This window comes from Rhinopithecus roxellana, chromosome 11 (assembly GCF_007565055.1).
Source record: "Rhinopithecus roxellana isolate Shanxi Qingling chromosome 11, ASM756505v1, whole genome shotgun sequence".
NCBI classification, from domain to species: Eukaryota; Metazoa; Chordata; class Mammalia; order Primates; family Cercopithecidae; genus Rhinopithecus; species Rhinopithecus roxellana.
In genome coordinates this window covers 97,320,866-97,327,106 of record NC_044559.1, presented here as the reverse complement: position 1 = coordinate 97,327,106, position 6,241 = coordinate 97,320,866, and the positions used below count along the sequence as shown (strand labels likewise).

Sequence of the window (6,241 nt, the reverse complement as noted above, 5' to 3'; positions counted from 1 at the left end):
GGTGAGGGGCTACACAGAGAGCACCGTCTCCTGAGTCGGGGAGGTGGTGCTGGCCCCATCTTGGTCATGAATTCACTGTGTGATCCTGGCTGAGTTTCTTGGCCTCTGGGGCCCTTTGTTGACCACCATTGTAATGAAGGGGTTGGATTAGACTAGTTTTCTGGAAATGTGCTCATTGAGGCCCCGGATATCCCAGAGAAGCCGTGGCCCAGGGCAAGAGGAAGGCTAAGGAGAGCTCAGACGGAAAGTCCCCAGATGCCACCTGACTTCATCCACAGAACTGCCAGCTCTATAAGATGATGTAATACATACGATGTGATACTATAATACAATGATGGACTTCAGGGTAAGGGAAAGAAGAGTTCCACTGCCTGCAAAGTTTGGAAACCCCTGCATCAGGTCCCATCCATGATCCTATTATTCATTAAATGGTTCCAAGCAGTGCCAGAGGAGACTGGCAGTGTTCACTTTGCTTATTTAGAAGCCTGAACAAATGCCAAGAATTCACAGTCAGAAAAACACCCTTTGGCTCCACATTTATCTAGAGAGCAAAACAAACGCACTTGACAGATCCTGCAGGTCTAACAAAACACCAATGTGGCAGAAACCCTCTCTGCTGCTCGATGGTATTTATTATTTCCAGCAGATTCTACACTTGCTGTCACCAGGACATACCTAAGCAGAGCAGGTCAGGGCTGACCCCTGGGGCTGTGGGCAGGAACCATGGAAAGCCTCTGAGGGCCACTGGCTTTGTCATGAGTAGATGCAATATGTGGGTGATTGTTTATGTGGAAATGAACCATCTGTGACACATGGCGACATGGAAAATCCCACCATCATACAGTCAATGAGAACCCCAAATTCCATGTCATGAAAGCAGGGGTTGCATTATTGAAGATTAAATGAGATGACCCAGGGTGAGCCTGTGTGGCTGGTTGAGGAAGGTGCTGGGGTCAAAGTCCTTCTCGGGCCAACGGCTTTCTAGGACAATAAATGTGTCACTTTCCTCCCCTGGCCTTCTCCCGTATGGAACAAGAACAGAGCTAAAGATGTAGTTCCTTGACCAATTATACTATATTTAAAACAATCTTTTTAAGGGACTTTACTATTAGGCCTTAGTAAGGAATAATCTGAATTTCAGACTGCAAGCCTAATGTGTGAGATCAAGTCACTTGGCCAATTCAGCATTTACATCTCAGGATGGCTTTCTGGTTCTTGATTTTCCTCATCAAATACAATTTTTTTTTTTTAATACAGGGTCTCACTCTGTCACCCAGGCTGGAGTACAGTGACACGATCATGGCTCACCACATTCATGATCTCCTGGGCTCAGGAGATCTCCCACCTCAGACTCCCAAGTAGCTGGGACTACCGGCAACTGCCGCCATGCTTGGTTAATTTTTGCGTGTGTATTTTTTGTAGAGACGGGGTTTCACCATGCTGCCCAGGCTGGTCTCAAACCCCTGGGCTCAAGCAACCCACCTGCCTCAGCCTCCCAAAGTGCTAGGATTTCAAGTGTGAGCCACTGCACCTGGCCAACAGATACTCAAAGTCAGCCACATGCCTGGCATTATTGTAGAAGCTTGCTTCCCATCAATGAGCAAACACAAAATTCCTGCCTTGGAGGAGCTTATATTCTGTGTCATCATTAACTTGGGGGCCCAGCTCTCCTGAGGGGCTGTGTTACTTGGGTGTCTGTCAGGGGAAATGGTAGCGTGGAGATTGTGGCTGGGTTGTGGCATCAGACACCTGGGCTCAGACAGAGCCTTTGGTTCTCTCCTTACACAGCTTCCATCGACTCTGCTCATCTCTGTTTCCTTGTCATTAAAGGGGACAGCAATGGCACAATTCTCATCTGGCTGCGTCGATGATTAAATAAGGTATTTAATCCTTGATGTGGCGCCTGGCACTTAGTAAGTGCCCATAAAGTGGGTGGCTCATGGCTGTCACTCCTGGGCCTTGTTCTCACAGCGGCATTCCTGCTCCTGTGTTTGCCCTCTGTTTGGTTACCATGGGCGCTGTGTTTGTGCAGAGCTTCAGCAGGACGTGGCGCTGCGAACATTCATCTTGCCTCTGCCTGGTGATCTGGTGAGCAGGTGCTGCTGTCTGTAAGAGGAAGGGGCCAGCTGCCCACGGGACAGAAGCAGCTGTCTGGCCTCCCCAGGCTGGTGGCCAGGGGGCTGCCTTCCCCATCAGGGGTGGCACCCACTCAGAGTACTTTTGCTTTTGAGACTCAGCCGGACGTCTGTTTTGGGTGAAAGGATGCACGCTCTTCCTTCCCTCCCAGGATGCCCCTGTTTCAGGCTCTCTGCAGCAGTCCTGCCTTGAATTGGCTGTGTGATCTAAGGCTGGTCACTTCACCTCTCTGGTTATCCATATCCTCATCCATAGAATGGAGATAATCATTCTCACCACTGAGGGATGCTGCGAGGATTGGGCAAGGCCACAAGGTAAGGACTGGATCAAAGTGAGGCACAGCACGAGCTTCCCTCGCTCCAGCCACACAGCAGGATGCTAGTCTGTGCAAATCTTTGCCAACACATCTGATCTTGCCAATTGTCTTAGTCTGTTTAGGTTGCTATAACAAAATCCACAAACCAGGTGGCTTATAAACAACAGAAATTTATTTCTCACAGTTCTGGAGGCTGGAAAGCTCAATGTTGAGGTGGCTGGCAGATTTGATGTCTTGTGAGGATCCATTTCCTGGTGCGTAGATGGTGGCTTCTTGCTATGTGCTCACCCGGTGGAAGGTGAGAACCCCAGGCAGCTCTCTGGGGTCTCTTTTATAAGGATGCTCATCCCATTCACAAGAGCCCTGCCCTCATGACCTAATCACCTCCCAAATTCCCCACTTCCTAATACCATCACCTTGGGGATTAGGTTTCAATGTCTGAATTTCGGGGGAGACACAGACATTCAGACCCTAGCACCGACTCTCACTACTTCTCTTAATATTACCTTATATGCTTCATTCCAGCGTGACCTTTTAGCATGTTTGGCCTCTTCTGTGATCCTGAAGTCACGTTTGACACTGGCGGCATCCACATCCATTGGATGGAAAGCTTCTCCAAGCAGGGGCCTCTCCCTTCCTCTTTACAGAGCCCAGCATGCAGGAAGTGTGCAGCATGTGTCTGTTCCTAGGTGGACAAATGCATCCTTGAACGAGGAGCTGGCACCTCTCTTTTGAAGATCCGTTTATTTCATGTCATGTAAGGCATTGTTTCTGAAACTATGGCTAAATTTAGACTTTCCTTCTGCTGGGAGTCATGGGATGGGTTAGAAATTTATTCCTAGCCAGGCATAGTGGCTCACGCCTGTAATCCCAGTGTTTTGGGAGACTGAGGAGGGAGGGTGGCTTCAGCCCAAGAGTTCTAGACAAGTTTGGGCAACATAGCAAGATCCTGTCCCTAAAAACATGAAAACAAAAATAGCTGGGTGTGGCAGGATGTGTCTGTAGTCTCAGCTACTCAGGAGGCTGAGGTGGGAGGATTGCTTGAGCCCAGGAGGTGGAGCTTGCAGTAAGCTGAGATTGTACCACTGCACTTCAGCCTGGAATGGACAGCCAGACCCTGTTTCAAATTGAAAAAAAAAAAAAAAAGGGATGTTGTATTAGTCAGTCCTTACACTACAATAAAGAAATACCTGAGACTGGGTAATAAAAAAAGAGGTTTAATGGGCAAATGGTTCCGCAGGCTTTACAGGAAGCATGATGGCTTCTGCTTATAGGGAGGCCTCAGGAAACTTATAATCATGGTGGAATGTGAAGGGGAAGCACATGCACATCACATGGCTGGAGCAGGAGGAAGGGAGTGAGGGGGCAGGTCCCACACACATTTAAACAACTGGATTTTGTGAAAACTCTATTATGAGAATAGCAAAGGGGAAAATTCACCCTCATGATCCAGTCACCTCCCACCAGGCCCCACCACCAACACTGGGGATTGTATTTCAACATGAGGTTTGGATGGGGGCACAAATCCAAACCATATCAAATGTACTCCTGAGCTCTTACAGGTACAACCAAGTAGCCAAGTCTGGGGCAGATTTTGGCTTGGAGTCTTGGAGAAGGTTCTGGTTGCCATGTTTCTTGCCTTGCCAAGCCAGCTACCCAGAGGGTCTAGTGCCCCAAACATCCCACAGCCTGGCCTGGGATGCCCCATGCTACGTGCTCCCCCACCTGGCTGTCTTGCCCTGTTCTTGCCTTCAGCAGCTCCCAGATGCTCTTCTTAGCGACTACTGATGACATTCACAGTAACTCAAAAGTGCTTCACCATTTTGGAAATTGCAAAGTAGATGGGGTTTCACAGACAACACCAGGCAAGGAAACCTGGTTACTAAAGCCAACGGAGCATCAAGGCTGTCTTAGGATAAGTTATCCAGAGTTCCAACTTGCACTTGATTATTTGAGTGATAAAATGAAGATATTAATACATACTATAGGAAATACCCTGTCGGAATGAACTATCAGGTTAATTGCTTTAATCCTCTATGCTCCATTATTGGTGAGAATCTGGTTATAGTCAATCACGAAGTAAGAGTCAACAGACCCATCTGAGCAGGGAGAGTGAAATGATAAATACACAGATGCTAGGTGCTGATGAAGGCTAATGAGAAAACACCATTCGCAATGCCACTAGGATTTTGTGAGAATGAGTCTGTGGCCCAGTGAGGAAATCCATCTCACCACACTGGTTTTCCATTGGCTACCATATGGCATCATTTTAAAGTCAGTGGACCTCAATTTATCTTCTATGGTGATAGAACTGAAGGATGTCATTACATAAGGGGTACACTCGGGCTGTGGTGTTGTTAAATAAGGCCATGGCCCTCAATAAACCTTGCCTGCCAGTATGCACATTCTTGGATGCATATTGAATCTGGGCTGGTTCTGTGATTTGTTTTAACCAATAAACTGTGATGGAAGTTACACTATACCAATTCTGGGCTTTAGCCTTAAGAAGGCCTTGCAGCTTCTGCTTTTGCACTTTGATACCCTGAGCTTCTATGTAAGAAGTTCACCTACCCTGATGAAGGGATCACATGGAGAGACCCCTAGAGGGGCACTCAGGGAGGTCAGAAGGAAGGGAGAGGCCCTGAGACAAAATGGATAGAAAGACCAACTATCCCAGCACCCCAGCTGAGCCCAGTTCCTAGCAGACTGTTCAGCTGAATGCACTGATACAAGTGACCTCTGGTAAGATCAGCAGAACAACCATTCAGCTAAGCCCAGCCACAATGGAAGAATTACAAGAAATAGTAACAGAATTGTTATTTTAAGTCACTGAGTTTTGGTGTAGTTTATTATGACCAAAACAACCCAGTTCTCAGGACAAATATTTTAGCTTTACCTCTCATGTGGATATTTGAGTATATAACCATCTGTATAAGTCTGAGTTTTCCAGAGAAAGAGAAACAATACTATGTGTGTGTGTATATAAAAAATACTTATTTTAGAGAATGGGTTCGTATAATTGTGGAGGCTTGGTGAGTCCCAACATCTGATGGGGGAGGCCATCAGGCTGGGGGTTCAGGAAAAAAATTACAGTTTGAGTCCAAGGGCAGTCTGGTGAAAGACCAGGAAGGGCTAGTGTTGCAGTTTAAGTCTGAAGGCAGGCAGTCTCATGGGGAATTCCCTCTCGCTTGAGGGAGTTCAGCATTTTTTTTTTTTTTTTTTTTGAGACAGGGTCTCCTCTGTTGCCCAGGTTGGATGCAGTGGCACAATCAAACTCCCGGACTCAAGTGATCCTCCTGCCTCTGCCTCCCAAGTAACTGGGACTGTAAGCTTGTGCTACTTGGCTAATTTAAAAAAATTTTTTTTTTTTGGTAGAGATGGAGGTCTTGCTTTGTTGCCCAGGCTGGTCTCCAAATCTGGAGGTCAGCCTTTTGTTCTAGACTTTAATTGATGATTGGAGGGGGCCCACCCACAGTGCGGACAATGTACTTTACTAAAAGTTTGCAGATTTAAACACAAACCTCATCCAAAAACACCCTCACAGAAGCATCCAGAACAATGTTTGGACTACATATCTGGGCACTGTGGCCCAGCCAAGTTGACATAAAATTAACCATCACACCATCCATTGGCAGAAAATAGGTTTTCTTTGATTTCACCCAGAGGTCAGTATGTGATTTTTGAAGAGAGAACCAGACTAGAGAATAAAGAGACTTGCATTTTAATCCAACTACTGCCACTAACGTCATCATCAGCCAACCTAATTCCTCTGAGCCTCAGTTTTTCCCA

The 6,241-nt window shown here is 46.9% G+C and overlaps 1 long non-coding RNA gene across 1 annotated transcript; it reads left to right on the top strand.

Annotated features, from left to right (window-relative positions):
* The first annotated feature begins 2,103 nt into the window (after nucleotides 1–2,103).
* LOC115900456 lies at nucleotides 2,104–3,399 on the top strand. Its single transcript, XR_004060138.1, has 3 exons — nucleotides 2,104–2,450; nucleotides 2,637–2,706; nucleotides 2,978–3,399. It is a non-coding gene; the product is annotated as an uncharacterized LOC115900456 (long non-coding RNA).
* Nucleotides 3,400–6,241: the final 2,842 nt, after the last annotated feature.